Below are 20293 nucleotides of genomic sequence, written 5' to 3' on the forward strand. Positions count from 1 at the left end.
GACACAGAGAGAGAGACAGACACAGAGAGAGAGACAGACACAGAGAGAGAGACAGACACAGAGAGAGAGACAGACACAGAGAGAGAGACAGACACAGAGAGAGAGACAGACACAGAGAGAGAGACAGACACAGAGAGAGAGACAGACACAGAGAGAGAGACAGACACAGAGAGAGAGACAGACACAGAGAGAGAGACAGACACAGAGAGAGAGACAGACACAGAGAGAGAGACAGACACAGAGATAGAGAGACACAGATAGAGAGACAGACAAAAAGACTGACTGCACTCACCAAACTGAGGTGTGAACAGGTGCATAACTGAACATGACATAAAATACAAAAAAAAGACACTTTGCACTCTGATAATGCTACAGTATGGAAACCATGAATGTGTGAACATGGACCTGCATTACTGCTAAGGAAAATCTAAGAAAAATGAGATATTTAGCATATATAAATGGCCATTTGTATATCTGCCCAGTTGCCCCTTCACGGCATATTTCGTAACTGGGTCCCTAACGCTATGCTGATGCCTCTCTCTGGGTTAAAAACCTACTGTGTATGGGCAAGTAGGAACCTGCTATATAGGATAAGATTACCTGTGGCAACTGGGGGAGGGGTGCACGGTCAGAAGGTATGACCCTCTTAATATAGTCAAAAAGACTGACTACCCTCACCAAACTGAGGTGTGAACAGGTGCATAACTGAACATGACATACATATAGGTCATACCTTCTGACCGTGCACCCCTCCCCCAGTTGCCACAGGTAATCTTATCCTATATAGCAGGATCCTACTTGCCCATACACAGGAGGTTTTTAACCTAGAGAGAGGCTTCAGCATAGCGTCAGGGACCCAGTTACGAAATATGCCGTGAAGGGGCAGCTGGGCAGATATACAAATGGCCATTTATATATGCTGAATATCTCATTTTTCTTAGATTTTCCTTAGCAGTAATGCAGGTCCATGTTCACACATTCATGGTTTCCATACTTTAGCATTATCAGAGTGCAAACTGTGTTTTTTTTGTATTTTGTACAGATAGAGAGACAGGCACAGACAGAGAGAGGCAGGCACAGACAGAGAGAGGCAGGCACAGACAGAGAGAGACAGGCACAGACAGAGAGAGACAGGCACAGACAGAGAGAGACAGGCACAGACAGAGAGAGACAGGCACAGACAGAGAGAGACAGGCACAGACAGAGATAGAGACAGACACAGAGATAGAGAGACACAGAGATAGAGAGACACAGAGATAGAGAGACACAGAGATAGAGAGACACAGAGATAGAGAGACACAGAGATAGAGACAGACAGACATGGATAGATACAGGCAGACACAAAGAGACAGACAGACAGACTGGGAGTGAGAGAGAGACAGTTACTATCCCGGGCAATGCTGGGTACTAAAGCTAGTTTGGAATACATACAAAAAAGCACCCTCTTTCACCACTTTATTAACCTCAAAACACCACTGCAGGTTCGACGTAATCCACACGAGGTCCCACGGCAATTCAGCTCTGTCACATATCTGAAGTCACAGAGCACGATCATGGAACATGTTCGCATGCTGTAGCTACAGGCAGAAAATGACCTGCAATCAGCTGTGATGTCACTCAGGTAAGTTGCGGTCACAGCAGAAAGGTTCCCATGGTCCTCCTTCCCTGAGTGACATCACCGCTGGTTGCGGCTGGCCTGCACCCCCCTGCCAACACTATCACTGTTGAAGTGCAGGGCCATACCCAGCACCCCGCCAGCCCTTCAACACTGACAGTGCCGGCCGGGGATTGCGGGCAGTTTCTTAAAGAGACAGTGCACCTTTTGCATAAACCTCAAAATTTGCCAAAAACACCCTGGGAATCTTATCAGGGTGTCCCAATAGAGCTGCACTACAATTTCCAGTCCCAATTCAAAAGTTCAGTAGCAGCCTGCAGCCCCCCTGCCAGCACTGTCCCTGTTAAAGTGCTGGTGGGGTGCAGGACATGGCCCTGCACTTTAACAATGACAGTGATGTATGGGGGTGTGGGCTGCACTCCCTGATCCCCGGCCGGCACTGTCAGTCTTAAAGGGCTTAAATAAAAAGAACCTGCAGACAAAAAAGCGCAATAGGGTCTTACCCTGACAGACAGGGGGTGATAACGGAGATGATCCTACTCACCAAAGATGGTTGTGAAAGGCACAACTCCTGTAACAGCATAAATCCGGATCAAAGGCAGCAGTACCCCAGGTGGCTGATAACAGAGAGAAATTGTAGAATGGGGCTTTGTAAACCGCGCCAAAGATCACTGATGAAATCTTGGATTAATGTAAACTTTTTATTCTTGCACAGGTCTACGCGTTTCAGGAGACTCTGCTCCCTTCCTCAGGACCAAACAGGCATAAGTTTGAGATTTGATGTAACTTATGCCTGTTTGGTCCTGAGGAAGGGAGCAGAGTCTCCTGAAACGCGTAGACCTGTGCAAGAATAAAAAGTTTACATTAATCCAAGATTTCATCAGTGATCTTTGGCGCGGTTTACAAAGCCCCATTCTACAATTTCTCTCTGTTATCAGTCTTAAAGGGCTGGAAGAGTGCGGAGCATGGCCCTGTACTTTAAGCCAGAGTGCTTTAGGTCACCAGAGGTCATACCATGGGAACACGGGTAAGACCTCCAGTGGAATGAGTGAAATCACTGCTGAGAGCTGTCTCCTTCTTGTCAGTGTTTCCCGGAGCCTGGAGAGATGGACATATTTTCGGTGTCTCCAGGCTCGGATGTAGCAGAGCCAGGACCATTGTTGGACCTCATGTGGATTACGTCAGACCTGCAGGGGTGTTTTGGGAGGTTAATAAAATGGTGAAAGAGGGTGGTATTTTTGTATTTTATTCCAAATAAAGAATTTTTCTTGGTGTTTGTGTATTTCTTTTTTAATGATGGGGGGGGGGACACTTTCCCATCACTAATTTTGGGCTTGATAACAGTTGTGCGCTGTTATTAACCCTCATTAACCCAATTGCCACTGCATCAGGGCAATCAGGAAGAGCCGGGTAAAGTGTCGAGATTGTCGCATCTAATGGATGCGACAGTCTCGGGCAGCTACAGTATGCTATTTTTAGGCTGGGGGGCCTAATAACCATAGGCCTCCCCAGCGTGAGAATACCAGCCCCATATGTCGGGCTTTATTATGGCTGGGTATGAAAATTAGGGGGGGCTGCACATTTTTTTTTTCTTCAAACTTTTTAAATAAATTAAAAAAAAAAACCAAACATACGCGGTTCCTCTTATTTTGATAATCAGCCTAGATAAGTGCAGGTCTGGGGGCTGCACCATGTAGCCATATGCTTTATCTGTGCTGGCTATCATAACATGGGGAACCCTACACCAATTGTTTTATTTATTTTCATACCATGTTACTGAGCTGCAGACAGCGCCTGTGATTGGTTGCAGTCAGACGCTGTCACACAGGATGGGGACTGCAACCGATCACAGACGCCAGGACAGCCAGTGGGCGGGGAAAGCAGTGCATATGGATGACAATGATGAGAAGTGAAGGAGAGAAAGTGGGGAGTAGTGTACAGTCAAGACGGAGCCTCGTTAAGTTGCTTCATTCTTATTTTATTTATTTTTTAACGTCTCAAGTGCCGGATCTGGAGCAAACACCTGGGTATTTTTCAAACCGTGCAGATCCGGACTTTTACAGTCTGAGTCCGCTCATCCATATCAACTACCTTATATATTTGGGAGAATTGCATGAATTGGGTAACAAGAAAAGTATCCTTGTTGCCATAGCAGCCAATCAGAGCTCTACACTGGAGGTATACGCTAACAAATACCAATAGCATGTGAGCCTACGTAGGTATACACTGGCATATGCCCACTATGGGTTCGCAGGTAAAATTAAACAGGTATATAGCAGTATCGGTGACCAGGAGTGGACGGGCGTGAGCGGCCTGGAGATCGTCCTACCTGATGGAGAGGACAGATCGTCCTTCAATCGCGTTGTATGTTTTATCTAGCAATTAGTGGCATAATCGCTCCTTTTTTCATTCTGTGACAGTGATGTCCATTTTCTAGTGACACCGGCACACTTTTGTCTCCCTGTATGATGTTTTCCAATACACAATGGAATTTTTCTGTTGATGATGTGCACACAATGGGCTTATGTTCAAAATGTCTAGAAGGATACATTTCCTACACACACTGGCCTTGGAGCGAGCACACTGCTGAACGCTTTCCTGGGGAAGGAATGTAGCATTGTCTTTTTCTATATATAGAGATGTGCACATGGCAGTATGCCCACACTATTGTTAATCAAAGGTGTGAAATCACCTATTAAAAAACTAATTGAAATCAATATTCAGTTATGCCAATAAACAAAGGTGTATCGTGGTGTACAAATCACTGTGGGATGACTCTACAGTGCTTGTCTGGCCACATATGCCAGCCATAGCCCACAAAGTGTGAGCACAGCCGCCATTGTAGATATAAAAGAAGCTGTGGTCTGCACACTACCACACTGGTCTTCTGCACTGGCCACATATACAAAGTACAACGCAGTGCTGCCGGCAGCAGCGCGCAGGCGCAGAGTGTGCCCCGTGTCTGGCACCACTCCCCGAGGGTAGAGGCTAGATCGGAGTTGATTTTTTGAGGTGGGAGGAGTGATTTCATGAAATCATGATGTCACCGGAAAAGGCGGGGCTTTCTCAGTGCCGTGCAGATCTGTGGGCGGGAAGCGGCAGTGCTCGGGCTTCTCTGTGCAGAGCGGAGGATCCTGACCCTGAGGTGGAGAAGAGTCAGCGTTTCCTCATTAGTTATAGCTCTGGGGTCTCAGCCTGGATGTTGGGGGCACAGAGCAGTGTCTCCTGTCTGTGTTGGGGGCTGCAGCTCGTGTATGTCTCAGGCTTCAATAAGGTAAGTGTCTTATGGGGGGTTACACGGAGCAGGGGATGATACTGTACGTTTGGGGGGGGCTCGCACTGGCCGGGGGGATGACGCTGTACGTTTGGGGGGGCTTGCACTGGCCGGGGTGTGACGCTGCACGTTTGGGGGGGATCGCACTGGTCGGGGGGATGACGCTGTACGTTTGGGGGGGCTCGCACTGGCCGGGGGGATGACGCTGTACGTTTGGGGGGGGCTTGCACTGGCCGGGGTGCGACGCTGCACGTTTGGGGGGCATCGCACTGGCCGGGGGGATGACGCTGTACGTTTGGGGGGGCTCGCACTGGCCGGGGGGATGACGCTGTACGTTTGGGGGGGCTCGCACTGGCCGCGGTGCGACGCTGCACGTTTGGGGGGGCTCGCACTGGCCGCGGTGCGACGCTGCACGTTTGGGGGGGATCGCACTGGCCGGGGTGCGACGCTGCACGTTTGGGGGGGATGGCACTGGCCGGGGGGCGACGCTGCACGTTTGGGGGGGATGGCACTGGCCGGTGGGCGACGCTGCACGTTTGGGGTGGCTCGCACTGGCCGGTGGGCGACGCTGTACGTTTGGGGGGGGCTCGCACTGGCCGGGGGGCAACGCTGCACGTTTGGGGGGGCTCGCACTGGCCGCGGTGCGACGCTGCACGTTTGGGGGGGCTCGCACTGGCCGCGGTGCGATGCTGCACGTTTGGGGGGATGGCACTGGCCGGGTTGGTGACGCTGCACGTTTGGTGGGGCTCGCACTGGCCGGGGGGCGACGCTGCACGTTTGGTGGGGCTCGCACTGGCCGGGGGGCGACGCTGCACGTTTGGGGGGATGGCACTGGCCGGGTTGGTGACGCTGCACGTTTGGTGGGGCTCGCACTGGCCGCGGTGCGCTGCTGCACGTTTGGGGGGCTCGCACTGGCCAGGGGGGGAGGCTGCATGTTTGGGGGGCTCGCACTGGCCAGGGGGTGAGGCTGCATGTTTGGTGGGCTCGCACTGGCCAGGGGGTGAGGCTGCATGTTTGGGGGGGCTCGCACTGGCCGGGGGGGCAACGCTGTACGTTTGGGGGTGCTCGCACTAGCCGGGGGGGCGACGCTGCACGTTTGGGGTGGCTCGCACTGGCCGGGGGGCGATGCTGCACGTTTGGGGGGCTCGCACTGGCCAGGGGGGGAGGCTGCATGTTTGGGGGGCTCGCACTGGCCAGGGGGTGAGGCTGCATGTTTGGTGGGCTCGCACTGCCCAGGGGGTGAGGCTGCATGTTTGGGGGTGCTCGCACTAGCCGGGGGGGCAACGCTGTACGTTTGGGGGTGCTCGCACTAGCCGGGGGGGCGACGCTGCACGTTTGGGGTGGCTCGCACTGGCCGGGGGGCGATGCTGCACGTTTGGGGGGGGCTCGCACTGGCCGGGGGGATGATGCTGTACGTTTGGGGGGGCTCGCACTAGCCGGGGGGCGACGCTGCATGTTTGGGGGGGCTCGCACTGGCCGGGGGGCGACGCTGCACGTTTGGGGGGGCTCGCACTGGCCGGGGGGATGACGCTGTACATTTGGGGAGGCTCGCACTGGCCGGGGGGATGATGCTGCACGTTTGGGGAGGCTCGCACTGGCCGGGGGGATGATGCTGCACGTTTGGGGGGGCTCGCACTGGCCGGGGGGGGACGCTGCACGTTTGGGGGGGCTCGCACTGGCCAGGGGGCGACGCTGCACGTTTGGGGGGGCTCGCACTGGCCGCGGTGCGACGCGACGCTGCATGTTTGGGGGGATGGCACTGGCCGGGTTGGTGACTCTTCACGTTTGGGGGGGCTCGCACTGGCCGGGGGGGCGACGCTGCACGTTTGGGGGGGGCTCGCACTGGCCGCGGTGCGACGCTGCACGTTTGGGGGGGCTCGCACTGGCCGCGGTGCGACGCTGCACGTTTGGGGGGGCTCGCACTGGCCGCGGTGCGACGCTGCACGTTTGGGGGGGCTCGCACTGGCCGCGGTGCGACGCTGCACGTTTGGGGGGATGGCACTGGCCGGGTTGGTGACGCTGCACGTTTGGGGGGGCTCGCACTGGCCGCGGTGCGACGCTGCACGTTTTGGGGGGGCTCGCACTGGCCGCGGTGCGACGCTGCACGTTTGGGGGGGCTCGCACTGGCCGGTGGGCGACGCTGTACGTTTGGGGGGGGGGGCTCGCACTGGCCGGGGGGTGACGCTGCACGTTTGTGGGGATGGCACTGGCTGGGTTGGTGACGCTGCACGTTTGGGGGGGCTCGAACTGGCCGGGGGGCAACGCTGCAAGTTTGGGGGGGCTCGCACTGGCTGGGTTGGTGACGCTGCACGTTTGGGGGGCTCGCACTGGCCAGGGGGGGAGGCTGCATGTTTGGGGGGCTCGCACTGGCCAGGGGGTTAGGCTGCATGTTTGGGGGGCTCGCACTGGCCAGGGGGTGAGGCTGCATGTTTGGGGGGGGCTCGCACTGGCCGGGGGGATACGCTGCAAGTTTGGGGGTGCTCTCACTAGCCGGGGGGCAACGCTGTACGTTTGGGGGGGCTCGCACTGGCCGCAGTGCGACGCTGCACGTTTGGGGGGGCTCGCACTGGCCGCGGTGCGACGCTGCACGTTTGGGGGGATGGCACTGGCCGGGGGCGACGCTGCACGTTTGGGGTGGCTCGCACTGGCCGAAGGGCGACGCTGCACGTTTGGGGGGGCTCGCACTGGCCGGGGTGCGACGCTGCACGTTTGGGGGGGGGGATGGCACTGGCCGGGGGGCGACGCTGCACGTTTGGGGGGGCTCGCACTGGCCGCGGTGCGACGCTGCACGTTTGGGGGGATGGCACTGGCCGGGTTGGTGACGCTGCACGTTTGGGGGGGCTCGCACTGGCCGGGGGGCGACGCTGCACGTTTGGGGGGGCTCGCACTGGCCGGGGTGCGACGCTGCACGTTTGGGGGTGCTCGCACTGGCCGGGGTGCGACGCTGCACGTTTGGGGGGGATGGCACTGGCCGGGGGGCGACGCTGCAAGTTTGGGGTGGCTCGCACTGGCCGGGGGGCGACGCTGCACGTTTGGGGGGGCTCACACTGGCCGGGGGGATGATGCTGTACGTTTGGGGGGGCTCGCATTGGCCGCGGTGCGACGCTGCACGTTTGGGGGGGCTCGCACTGGCCGGGGTGCGACGCTGCATGTTTGGGGGGGGCTCGCACTGGCCGGGGGTCGACGCCGCACGTTTGGGGGGCTCGCACTGGCCGGGGGGCGACGCTGCACGTTTGGGGGGGCTCACACTGGCCGGGGGGATGATGCTGTACGTTTGGGGGGGCTCGCACTGGCCGGGGGGATGACGCTGTACGTTTGGGGGGGCTCGCACTGGCCGGGGTGCGACGCTGCACGTTTGGGGGTGGCTCGCACTGGCCGGGGGGCGACGCTGCACGTTTGGGGGGGCTCGCACTGGCCGGGGGTATGACGCTGTACGTTTGGGGGGGCTCGCACTGGCCGGGGGGCGACGCTGCACGTTTGGGGGGGCTCGCACTGGCCGGGGGGATGACGCTCTACATTTGGGGGGGCTCGCACTGGCCGGGGAGTTGACGCTGTACGTTTGGGGGGCTTGCAGGGGGCGACACATGTTTGGGGGGCTCGCACTGGCCAGGGGGTTACGCTGCATGTTTGGGGGGCTCGCAGTGGCCAGGGGGCGACGCTTCACGTTTGGGGGGGCTGGCACTGGGCAGGGGGCTACGCTGCACGTTTGGGGGGGCTGGCAGGGGGCGACGCTGCACGTTTGGGGGGGGCTGGCACTGGGCAGGGGGCGACGCTGCACGCTTGGGGGGGCTCGCACTGGCCGGGGGGCGACGTTGCACGTTTGCGGGGCTCGCAGTGGCCAGGGGGTGACGCTGCATGTTTGGGGGGCTCGCAGTGGCCGGGGGGATGACGCTGTACGTTTGGGGGGGCTCGCACTGGCCGGGGGGGCGACGCTGCATGTTTGGGGGGGCTCGCACTGGCCGGGGGGATGACGCTGTACATTTGGGGAGGCTCGCACTGGCCGGGGGGATGATGCTGTACGTTTGGGGGGGGCTCGCACTGGCCGGGGAGATGACGCTGTACGTTTGGGGGGCTTGCAGGGGGCGACACATGTTTGGGGGGCTCGCACTGGCCAAGGGCTTACGCTGCATGTTTGGGGGGCTCGCAGTGGCCAGGGGGTGACGCTTCACGTTTGTGGGGGCTGGCACTGGGCAGGGGGCGACGCTGCACGTTTGGGGGGGCTGGCAGGGGGCGACGCTGCACGTTTGGGGGGGCTGGCACTGGGCAGGGGGCGACGCTGCACGCTTGGGGGGGCTCGCAGTGGCCGGGGGGCGACGTTGCACGTTTGCGGAGCTCGCAGTGGCCAGGGGGTGACGCTGCATGTTTGGGGGGGCTCGCAGTGGCCAGGGGGCGACGCTTCACGTTTGGGGGGGGGGGGGGCTGGCACTGGGCAGGGGGCGACGCTTCACGTTTGGGGGGGCTGGCACTGGGCAGGGGGCGACGCTGCACGTTTGGGGGGCTGGCAGGGGGCGACGCTGCACGTTTGGGGGGGCTGGCACTGGGCAGGGGGCGACGTTGCACGTTTGCGGGGCTCGCAGTGGCCAGGGGGTGACGCTGCATGTTTGGGGGGCTCGCAGTGGCCAGGGGGTGACGCTGCACGTTTAAGGGGCTCGCAGTGGCCAGGGGGTGACGCTGCACGTTTGGGGGGCTCGCAGTGGCCAGGGGGTGACGCTGCACGTTTGGGGGGCTCGCAGTGGCCAGGGGGTGACGCTGCATGTTTGGGGGGCTCGCAGTGGCTAGGGGGTGACGCTGCATGTTTGGGGGAATCGCAGTGGCCAGGGGGTGACGCTGCATGTTTAAGGGGGGGGCTCGCGGAGGGCGACGCTGCACGTTTGGGGGGTTCTCGCTGGGCAGTGGTGCGTGTTGTTGTGGGCTCTCGTGGGGCAGTGGTGCTTGTTGTTGTGCGCTCTCGCGGGGCATTGATGCGTGTTGTTGTGCGCTCTCGCGGGGCATTGGTGCGTGTTGTTGTGCGCTCTCGCGGGGCATTGGTGCGTGTTGTTGTGCGCTCTCGCGGGGCAGTGGTGCGTGTTGTGGGGGCTCTCGCGGGGCAGTGGTGCGTGTTGTGGGGGCTCTCGCGGGGCCTCTCTCCCAGCGAGCCCCCCCGACGTGCAGCCTCTCTCTCCCTGCGAGCCCCCCCGACGTGCAGCCTCTCTCTCCCTGCGAGCCCCCCCGACGTGCAGCCTCTCTCTCCCTGCGAGCCCCCCCGACGTGCAGCCTCTCTCTCCCTGCGAGCCCCCCCGACGTGCAGCCTCTCTCTCCCTGCGAGCCCCCCCGACGTGCAGCCTCTCTCTCCCTGCGAGCCCCCCCGACGTGCAGCCTCTCTCTCCCTGCGAGCCCCCCCGACGTGCAGCCTCTCTCTCCCTGCGAGCCCCCCCGACGTGCAGCCTCTCTCTCCCTGCGAGCCCCCCCGACGTGCAGCCTCTCTCTCCCTGCGAGCCCCCCCGACGTGCAGCCTCTCTCTCCCTGCGAGCCCCCCCGACGTGCAGCCTCTCTCTCCCTGCGAGCCCCCCCTTGACGTGCAGCCTCTCTCTCCCTGCGAGCCCCCCCGACGTGCAGCCTCTCTCTCCCTGCGAGCCCCCCCGACGTGCAGCCTCTCTCTCCCTGCGAGCCCCCCCGACGTGCAGCCTCTCTCTCCCTGCGAGCCCCCCCGACGTGCAGCCTCTCTCTCCCTGCGAGCCCCCCGACGTGCAGCCTCTCTCTCCCTGCGAGCCCCCCCGACGTGCAGCCTCTCTCTCCCTGCGAGCCCCCCCGACGTGCAGCCTCTCTCTCCCTGCGAGCCCCCCCGACGTGCAGCCTCTCTCTCCCTGCGAGCCCCCCCGACGTGCAGCCTCTCTCTCCCTGCGAGCCCCCCCGACGTGCAGCCTCTCTCTCCCTGCGAGCCCCCCCCGACGTGCAGCCTCTCTCTCCCTGCGAGCCCCCCCCGACGTGCAGCCTCTCTCTCCCTGCGAGCCCCCCCGACGTGCAGCCTCTCTCTCCCTGCGAGCCCCCCCGACGTGCAGCCTCTCTCTCCCTGCGAGCCCCCCCGACGTGCAGCCTCTCTCTCCCTGCGAGCCCCCCCGACGTGCAGCCTCTCTCTCCCTGCGAGCCCCCCCGACGTGCAGCCTCTCTCTCCCTGCGAGCCCCCCCGACGTGCAGCCTCTCTCTCCCTGCGAGCCCCCCCGACGTGCAGCCTCTCTCTCCCTGCGAGCCCCCCCGACGTGCAGCCTCTCTCTCCCTGCGAGCCCCCCCGACGTGCAGCCTCTCTCTCCCTGCGAGCCCCCCCCCGACGTGCAGCCTCTCTCTCCCTGCGAGCCCCCCCCCGACGTGCAGCCTCTCTCTCCCTGCGAGCCCCCCCCGACGTGCAGCCTCTCTCTCCCTGCGAGCCCCCCCGACGTGCAGCCTCTCTCTCCCTGCGAGCCCCCCCGACGTGCAGCCTCTCTCTCCCTGCGAGCCCCCCCGACGTGCAGCCTCTCTCTCCCTGCGAGCCCCCCCGACGTGCAGCCTCTCTCTCCCTGCGAGCCCCCCCCGACGTGCAGCCTCTCTCTCCCTGCGAGCCCCCCCCGACGTGCAGCCTCTCTCTCCCTGCGAGCCCCCCCCGACGTGCAGCCTCTCTCTCCCTGCGAGCCCCCCCGACGTGCAGCCTCTCTCTCCCTGCGAGCCCCCCCGACGTGCAGCCTCTCTCTCCCTGCGAGCCCCCCCGACGTGCAGCCTCTCTCTCCCTGCGAGCCCCCCCGACGTGCAGCCTCTCTCTCCCTGCGAGCCCCCCCGACGTGCAGCCTCTCTCTCCCTGCGAGCCCCCCCGACGTGCAGCCTCTCTCTCCCTGCGAGCCCCCCCGACGTGCAGCCTCTCTCTCCCTGCGAGCCCCCCCGACGTGCAGCCTCTCTCTCCCTGCGAGCCCCCCCCCGACGTGCAGCCTCTCTCTCCCTGCGAGCCCCCCCCCGACGTGCAGCCTCTCTCTCCCTGCGAGCCCCCCCGACGTGCAGCCTCTCTCTCCCTGCGAGCCCCCCCGACGTGCAGCCTCTCTCTCCCTGCGAGCCCCCCCCCCGACGTGCAGCCTCTCTCTCCCTGCGAGCCCCCCCCCGACGTGCAGCCTCTCTCTCCTGCGAGCCCCCCCCCGACGTGCAGCCTCTCTCTCCCTGCGAGCCCCCCCCCGACGTGCAGCCTCTCTCTCCCTGCGAGCCCCCCCGACGTGCAGCCTCTCTCTCCCTGCGAGCCCCCCCCCGACGTGCAGCCTCTCTCTCCCTGCGAGCCCCCCCCCCCCCCCCCCCCGACGTGCAGCCTCTCTCTCCCTGCGAGCCCCCCCCCGACGTGCAGCCTCTCTCTCCCTGCGAGCCCCTCCCCGACGTGCAGTCTCTCTCTTGGGGGCGCACTGGGCAGGGGGGTGACGCTGCACGTTTGGTGGGGGCAAAGGGGGGCCCTGTGTGTGGGGCCGTGTGTGTGTGTGTGTGTGGGTGTGTGTGTGGGCCGTGTGTGTGTGTGGGGCCGTGTGTGTGTGTGTGGGGCCGTGTGTGTGTGTGTGGGGCCGTGTGTGTGTGTGTGGGGCCGTGTGTGTGTGTGTGGGGCCGTGTGTGTGTGTGTGGGGCCGTGTGTGTGTGTGTGGGGCCGTGTGTGTGTGTGTGGGGCCGTGTGTGTGTGTGTGGGGCCGTGTGTGTGTGTGTGGGGCCGTGTGTGTGTGTGTGGGGCCGTGTGTGTGTGTGTGTGGGGCCGTGTGTGTGTGTGTGGGGCCGTGTGTGTGTGTGTGGGGGCCGTGTGTGTGTGTGTGGGGCCGTGTGTGTGTGTGTGGGGCCGTGTGTGTGTGTGTGGGGCCGTGTGTGTGTGTGTGGGGCCGTGTGTGTGTGTGTGGGGCCGTGTGTGTGTGTGTGGGGCCGTGTGTGTGTGTGTGGGCCGTGTGTGTGTGTGTGGGGCCGTGTGTGTGTGTGTGGGGCCGTGTGTGTGTGTGTGGGGCCGTGTGTGTGTGTGTGGGGCCGTGTGTGTGTGTGTGTGGGGGCCGTGTGTGTGTGTGTGTGTGTGGGGCCGTGTGTGTGTGTGTGTGTGTGGGGCCGTGTGTGTGTGTGTGTGTGGGGCCGTGTGTGTGTGTGTGTGTGTGTGGGGCCGTGTGTGTGTGTGTGGGGCCGTGTGTGTGTGTGTGTGTGTGTGGGGCCGTGTGTGTGTGTGTGGGGCCGTGTGTGTGTGTGGGTGTGTGTGTGGGGCCGTGTGTGTGTGTGGGGCCGTGTGTGTGTGTGGGGCCGTGTGTGTGTGTGGGGGCCGTGTGTGTGTGTGTGGGGCCGTGTGTGTGTGTGTGGGGCCGTGTGTGTGTGTGTGGGGCCGTGTGTGTGGTGTGTGTGGGGCCGTGTGTGTGTGTGTGGGGCCGTGTGTGTGTGGTGTGTGTGGGGCCGTGTGTGTGGTGTGTGGGGCCGTGTGTGTGTGTGTGTGGGGCCGTGTGTGTGTGTGTGTGGGGCCGTGTGTGTGTGTGTGTGGGGGCCGTGTGTGTGTCGTGTGTGTGGGCCGTGTGTGTGTGGCCTGTGTGTGTGGGGCCGTGTGTGTGTGGGGCCGTGTGTGTGGGGGCCGTGTGTGTGTGTGTGGGGGCCGTGTGTGTGTGTGTGTGGGGCCGTGTGTGTGTGTGTGTGTGGTGGGGCCGTGTGTGTGTGTGTGTGTGGGGCCGTGTGTGTGTGTGTGTGTGGGTGGGGGCCGTGTGTGTGTGTGTGTGGGGCCGTGTGTGTGTGTGTGTGGTGGGGCCGTGTGTGTGTGTGTGTGGGTGGGGCCGTGTGTGTGTGTGTGGGGTGGGGCCGTGTGTGTGTGTGTGTGTGGGGCCGTGTGTGTGTGTGTGTGTGGGGCCGTGTGTGTGTGTGTGTGTGGGGCCGTGTGTGTGTGTGTGTGTGTGTGGGGCCGTGTGTGTGTGTGTGTGTGTGGGGCCGTGTGTGTGTGTGTGTGTGTGGGGCCGTGTGTGTGTGTGGGGCCGTGTGTGTGTGTGTGTGTGTGGGGCCGTGTGTGTGTGTGTGTGTGTGTGGGGCCGTGTGTGTGTGTGTGTGTGGGGCCGTGTGTGTGTGTGTGTGGGGCCGTGTGTGTGTGTGTGTGTGTGTGGGCCGTGTGTGTGTGTGTGTGGGGCCGTGTGTGTGTGTGTGTGTGGGGCCGTGTGTGTGTGTGTGTGGGGCCGTGTGTGTGTGTGTGTGTGTGGGGCCGTGTGTGTGTGTGTGTGTGTGTGGGGCCGTGTGTGTGTGTGTGTGTGTGTGGGGCCGTGTGTGTGTGTGTGTGTGTGTGTGTGGGGCCGTGTGTGTGTGTGTGTGTGTGTGTGGGGCCGTGTGTGTGTGTGTGTGTGTGTGGGCCGTGTGTGTGTGTGTGTGGGGCCGTGTGTGTGTGTGTGTGTGGGGCCGTGTGTGTGTGTGTGTGGGCCGTGTGTGTGTGTGGGGCCGTGTGTGTGTGTGTGTGTGTGTGTGGGGCCGTGTGTGTGTGTGTGGGGCCGTGTGTGTGTGTGTGGGGCCGTGTGTGTGTGTGTGTGTGTGTGTGTGTGTGGGGCCGTGTGTGTGGTGTGTGTGTGTGGGGCCGTGTGTGTGTGTGTGTGGGGCCGTGTGTGTGTGTGTGTGGTGTGTGTGGGGCCGTGTGTGTGTGTGTGTGTGTGTGGGGCCGTGTGTGTGTGTGTGTGTGGGGCCGTGTGTGTGTGTGGGGCCGTGTGTGTGTGTGTGTGTGTGTGTGGGGCCGTGTGTGTGTGTGTGTGGGGCCGTGTGTGTGTGTGTGTGTGGGGCCGTGTGTGTGTGTGTGTGTGGGGCCGTGTGTGTGTGTGTGTGTGGGGGCCGTGTGTGTGTGTGTGTGTGGGCCGTGTGTGTGTGGGTGTGTGGGGCCGTGTGTGTGTGGGGCCGTGTGTGTGTGTGTGTGTGTGTGGGGGCCGTGTGTGTGTGTGTGTGTGTGTGTGTGGGGCCGTGTGTGTGTGTGTGTGTGTGTGTGGGGCCGTGTGTGTGTGTGTGTGTGTGTGTGTGGGGCCGTGTGTGTGTGTGTGTGGTGTGTGTGGGGGCCGTGTGTGTGTGTGTGTGTGTGTGTGTGTGTGTGGCCGTGTGTGTGTGTGGCCGTGTGTGTGTGGGGGCCGTGTGTGTGTGTGTGTGTGTGGTGTGTGTGTGGGGCCGTGTGTGTGTGTGTGTGTGTGGGGCCGTGTGTGTGTGTGTGGGGCCGTGTGTGTGTGGGGCCGTGTGTGGTGTGTGTGTGTGTGGGGCCGTGTGTGTGTGTGTGTGTGTGTGTGGGGCCGTGTGTGTGTGTGTGGTGTGTGTGTGGGGCCGTGTGTGTGTGTGTGTGTGTGGGGCCGTGTGTGTGTGGGGCCGTGTGTGTGTGTGTGGGGCCGTGTGTGTGTGTGGGGCCGTGTGTGTGTGTGTGTGTGTGTGGGGCCGTGTGTGTGTGTGTGTGTGTGTGTGTGTGTGTGGGGCCGTGTGTGTGTGTGTGTGTGGGGCCGTGTGTGTGTGTGTGGGGCCGTGTGTGTGTGTGTGTGTGTGGGGCCGTGTGTTGTGTGTGTGTGTGGGGCCGTGTGTGTGTGTGTGGGGGCCGTGTGTGTGTGTGTGTGTGTGTGGGGCCGTGTGTGTGTGTGTGTGTGTGGGGCCGTGTGTGTGTGTGTGTGTGTGTGGGCCGTGTGTGTGTGTGTGTGGGGCGTGTGTGTGTGTGTGTGGGGCCGTGTGTGTGTGTGTGTGTGTGTGTGTGTGTGTGTGTGGCCGTGTGTGTGTGTGTGTGTGTGTGTGGCCGTGTGTGGGGCCGTGTGTGTGTGTGTGTGTGTGGGGCCGTGTGTGTGTGTGTGTGTGTGGGGGCCGTGTGTGTGTGTGTGTGTGTGTGTGTGTGGGGCGTGTGTGGGGCCGTGTGTGTGTGTGTGTGTGGGGGCCGTGTGTGTGTGGGGCCGTGTGTGTGTGTGTGTGTGTGTGTGTGGGGCCGTGTGTGTGTGTGTGTGTGGGCCGTGTGTGTGTGTGTGTGTGGGCCGTGTGTGTGTGTGTGTGTGGGGCCGTGTGTGTGTGTGTGTGTGGGCCGTGTGTGTGTGTGTGTGGGGCCGTGTGTGTGGGGCCGTGGTGTGTGTGTTTGTGTGTGGGGCCGTGGTGTGTGTGTGTGTGTGTGTGTGGGCCGTGTGTGTGTGTGTGTGTGTGTGTGGGGCCGTGTGTGTGTGTGTGTGGGGCCTGTGTGTGTGTGTGTGTGTGGGGCCGTGTGTGTGTGTGTGTGGGCCGTGTGTTGTGTGTGGGCCGTGTGTGTGTGTGTGTGTGTGTGTGGGGCCGTGTGTGTGTGTGTGGGGCCGTAGTGTGTGTGTGTGGGGCCGTGTGTGTGTGTGTGTGTGTGTGTGTGTGTGTGTTGTGGTTGTGGGGCCGTGTGTGTGTGTGTGTGTGGGGCCGTGTGTGTGTGTGTGTGGGGCCGTGTGTGTGTGTGTGGTGTGTGTGGGGCCGTGTGTGTGTGTGTGTGTGTGTGGGGCCGTGTGTGTGTGTGTGTGTGGGGCCGTGTGTGTGTGTGGGGCCGTGTGTGTGTGTGTGTGTGTGTGTGGGGCCGTGTGTGTGTGTGTGTGTGGGGCCGTGTGTGTGTGTGTGTGTGGGGCCGTGTGTGTGTGTGTGTGTGGGGCCGTGTGTGTGTGTGTGTGTGTGGGGCCGTGTGGTGTGTGTGTGTGTGGGGGCCGTGTGTGTGTGTGTGTGTGGGGCCGTGGTGTGTGTGTGTGTGTGTGTGGGGCCGCTGTGTGTGTGTGTGTGTGGGGCCGTGTGTGTGTGGGGCCGTGTGTGTGTGTGTGTGTGTGTGTGGGGCCGTGTGTGTGTGTGTGTGTGTGTGTGTGGGGCCGTGTGTGTGTGTGTGTTGTGTGTGTGGGGCCGTGTGTGTGTGTGTGTGTGTGTGTGTGGGGCCGTGTGGTGTGTGTGTGTGTGTGTGTGTGGGGCCGTGTGTGTGTGTGTGTGTGTGTGGGTGTGTGTGTGGCCGTGTGTGTGTGTGGCCGTGTGTGTGTGGGGCAACGTTGTGTGTGTGTGTGTGTGGGCCGTGTGTGTGTGTGGGGCCGTGTGTGTGTGGGGGCCGTCGTGTGTGTGTGTGTGGGGCCGTGTGTGTGTGTGTGTGTGTGTGTGTGGGGCCGTGTGTGTGTGTGTGTGTGTGTGTGGGGCCGTGTGTGTGTGTGTGTGTGTGGGGCCGTGTGTGTGGGGCCGTGTGTGTGTGTGTGTGGGGCCGTGTGTGTGTGTGGGGCCGTGTGTGTGTGTGTGTGTGTGGGGCCGTGTGTGTGTGTGTGTGTGTGTGTGTGGGGCCGTGTGTGTGTGTGTGTGTGGGGCCGTGTGTGTGTGTGGGCCCGTGTGTGTGTGTGTGTGTGTGGGGCCGTGTGTGTGTGTGTGTGTGTGGGCGGCCGTGTGTGTGTGTGTGGGGCCGTGTGTGTGTGTGTGTGTGTGGGGCCGTGTGTGTGTGTGTGTGTGTGGGGCCGTGTGTGTGTGTGTGTGTGTGGGGCCGTGTGTGTGTGTGTGTGTGTGGGCCGTGGTGTTGTGTGTGTGTGGGCCGTGTGTGTGTGTGTGTGTGTGTGTGTGTGTGTGTGTGGCCGTGTGTGTGTGTGTGTGTGTGTGGCCGTGTGTGGGGCCGTGTGTGTGTGTGTGTGTGTGGGGCCGTGTGTGTGTGTGTGTGTGTGTGTGTGTGTGGGGCCGTGTGTGTGTGTGTGTGTGTGGGGCCGTGTGTGTGTGTGTGTGTGTGGGGCCGTGTGTGTGTGTGTGTGTGGGGCCGTGTGTGTGTGTGTGTGGGGCCGTGTGTGTGTGTGTGTGGGGCCGTGTGTGTGTGTGTGTGTGGGGGCCGTGTGTGTGTGTGTGTGTGTGGGGCCGTGTGTGTGTGTGTTTGGCCGTGTGTGTGTGTTTGGCCGTGTGTGTGTTGGGTGGGGCTCGCAGGGAGAGAGGCTGCACGTTGGGTGGGGGGGAGCTTGCAGGGGGAAAGAGGCTGCACGTTTGGGGGGGGAGAGCTTGCAGGGGGAAAGAGGCTGCACGTTGGGGGGGAGCTTGCAGGGGGAAAGAGGCTGCACGTTGGGGGGGGGAACTTGCAGGGGGAAAGAGGCTGCACGTTGGGGGAGCGGGGGAGCTTGCAGGGGGAGAGAGGCTGCACGTTGGGGGGGGAGCTTGCAGGGGAAAGAGGCTGCACGTTGGGGGGGGGAGCTTGCAGGGGGAAAGAGGGCTGCACGTTGGGGGGGGAGCTTGCAGGGGGAAAGAGGCTGCACGTTGGGGGGGAGCTTGCAGGGGAAAGAGGCTGCACGTTGGGGGGGGAGCTTGCAGGGGGAGAGAGGCTGCACGTTGGGGGGGGAGCTTGCAGGGGGAGAGAGGCTGCACGTTGGGGGGGGGAGCTTGCAGGGGGAGAGAGGCTGCACGTTGGGGGGGGGGAGCTTGCAGGGGGAGAGAGGCTGCACGTTGGGGGTGGAGCTTGCAGGGGGAGAGAGGCTGCACGTGGGGGCCGAGCTTGCAGGGGGAGAGAGGCTGCACGTGGGGGGCTCGTGCTGGGCAGGGGGCCGTGTTGCACTTTGTGGAAGGTGTGCTATTAATCTTCTCCCTTTGTTTTTCTAACACAGTTTGTGACTACTGGCATCTGGGTGTAATTGCCCCCCCGTCGTCCCACCTTAGAGACTGAGAGAACAGTGTGGTCTAATGCACATCACACCTCCTGTGTCCTCCAATGTATTCAACAAGAGGATTTTTATGGTAAATGGAGAAATACAATTTTTACACCTAAAACGCACGGGACTCCGATACAAAAGATTTTTTTTCTTTCATTGTTGCCAATGTCCAACATGGCTTTATTCTACGTATTAATTTGTAAAGTTGATTGTTACAGTGTATATTTGTATCCCCGACCTACTGTCTCCCCCTCCCTAATTACCCTGTAGACTGTGAGCCTCCGAAGGCAGGGTCCGCTCCCCTCTGTACCCGTCTGTCAGTGTTATATATTTGTATCCCCGACCTTCTGTCTCCTCCCCATTACCCTGTAGACTGTAGCCCCTGAGGGCAGGGTCCGCTCCCCTCTGTACCCGTCTGTGAGGATTGGTTTATTCACTGTAATTTATATCTGTATGTTGGGTGTAACCCATTCCCATGTACAGCATGGAATAAATGTTCTCTATAAAAATAAAACTGTATAAATATATTTCTCCTTTTTTTTTTTTTTTTTAAATTGATATACTTATTTTAATAAAACTGTTCTAGAAGTTTGGGCTGAATGTTCATTTCTATAATGATAAAGCTCTGTGTGACATTAGTGAGCAGTCACAGTGTTGTAGGTAGTTTCCAAAACATCTCAGTCCTCACATGTAGACCCACAGTAAACTGATCAGATCTCGCTGACCATTTATTTTCTGTCTTTAGCAGCGCCTGATCCTCTTATGCCCCCCATTTATTAGGCCCCAGTCCTGTTTCACCGTGTTTCCCTCCTTTGGTGGCAACATAACTCCATGAGGCTCACAACGCCTGATTCCGGTCATATGGGGCGAAACGTTTTTTTTTCTTTAAATTTAAAGGGACGTAAGTTGCTTTTTGCTGAGCGTCTGAAGCTGTTGCCACCACTGTTCCATAGGACGGGCTCTGGCAGAGGTGACACTACATATTTTACAGAGGGGTAACAATACTTCTTAGAAATTTTGAGAAGTATTTTTAGCCGCTGAGGAGAACATCATAATTTGCAGCAACTCAAAATGATAGTACATACAGTAGATGGGTATCTATAAGGCCCCTTTCAGATGTCCGTGTTTAAACAGGTGCAAGCCACACGTACCAGTATGGTTGTCCGTGTGGTACCGGTAAAAAAAAAAAGTAAGATACTGAAATGAATGTTTTGGGTTTTTTTTTTGTTTAATGTGGAAAGCCTGAAAAATTAAAGATATAGGAAGATAAATAGAGCTTATAGAATAGTGTTCTAGAGATAGTTAGCTTGACCAGCATTTTTACACCATTTTTATTTTTTAATTTAAAAAAAAAAGTGGGGTCCCCCCAACTTTCATATCCAGCACAGGAACAGCAGCAGCTGTAGGCTGAAATCCTCAGCTCTTTGCAGTACCTTGGCTGGTTATGAAAAATAGAGGGGATCCCACGCTTATTTTTTACATTTTTTAGATTAAAAAAAATTACGTGTGGTCCCCTCTATTTTTACTAAAAAAACAGCCATGGTACAGTAGACAACTGGGGGATGATATTCTTAGGGTGGAAAGGGCCATGGTTATTTGGCCCTTTCCAGCCTAACAATAGCAGCCCACAGACGCCCGAGAAGTGGCACATCAATTAGATGCAGCAATTGTGGTGCTGGACCTGGCTCTTCCCATTGCTTTGGTGCAATGGCAAACTGGGTAATATTTGTAGGGTTGATGCCAGCTCCAGCATACACCCCTACTACTAATCCAGTAGATGAAAGGAGAATAAAAAACTTTATTTGAACAAAAAACCTTCGACTCAGACCTCATTCACCAATTTATTTG

General features: G+C 60.3%; 1 protein-coding gene and 1 long non-coding RNA gene across 3 annotated transcripts in view; one reads left to right on the forward strand and one right to left on the reverse strand.

Annotated features, from left to right (window-relative positions):
- The window catches only part of SUMF2 (sulfatase modifying factor 2), a 90509-nt gene that overhangs the window by 39495 nt on the left and 30721 nt on the right, over nt 1–20293 (reverse strand). The gene's annotated exons all lie outside the window — the stretch shown is intronic.
- Nucleotides 4601–19033, forward strand: LOC142290272 (uncharacterized). Its single transcript, XR_012750258.1, has 2 exons — nt 4601–4889; nt 18401–19033. It is a non-coding gene; the product is annotated as an uncharacterized LOC142290272 (long non-coding RNA).

The sequence above is a fragment of the Anomaloglossus baeobatrachus genome, chromosome 2 (genome assembly GCF_048569485.1).
Source record: "Anomaloglossus baeobatrachus isolate aAnoBae1 chromosome 2, aAnoBae1.hap1, whole genome shotgun sequence".
Taxonomy (NCBI): Eukaryota; Metazoa; Chordata; class Amphibia; order Anura; family Aromobatidae; genus Anomaloglossus; species Anomaloglossus baeobatrachus.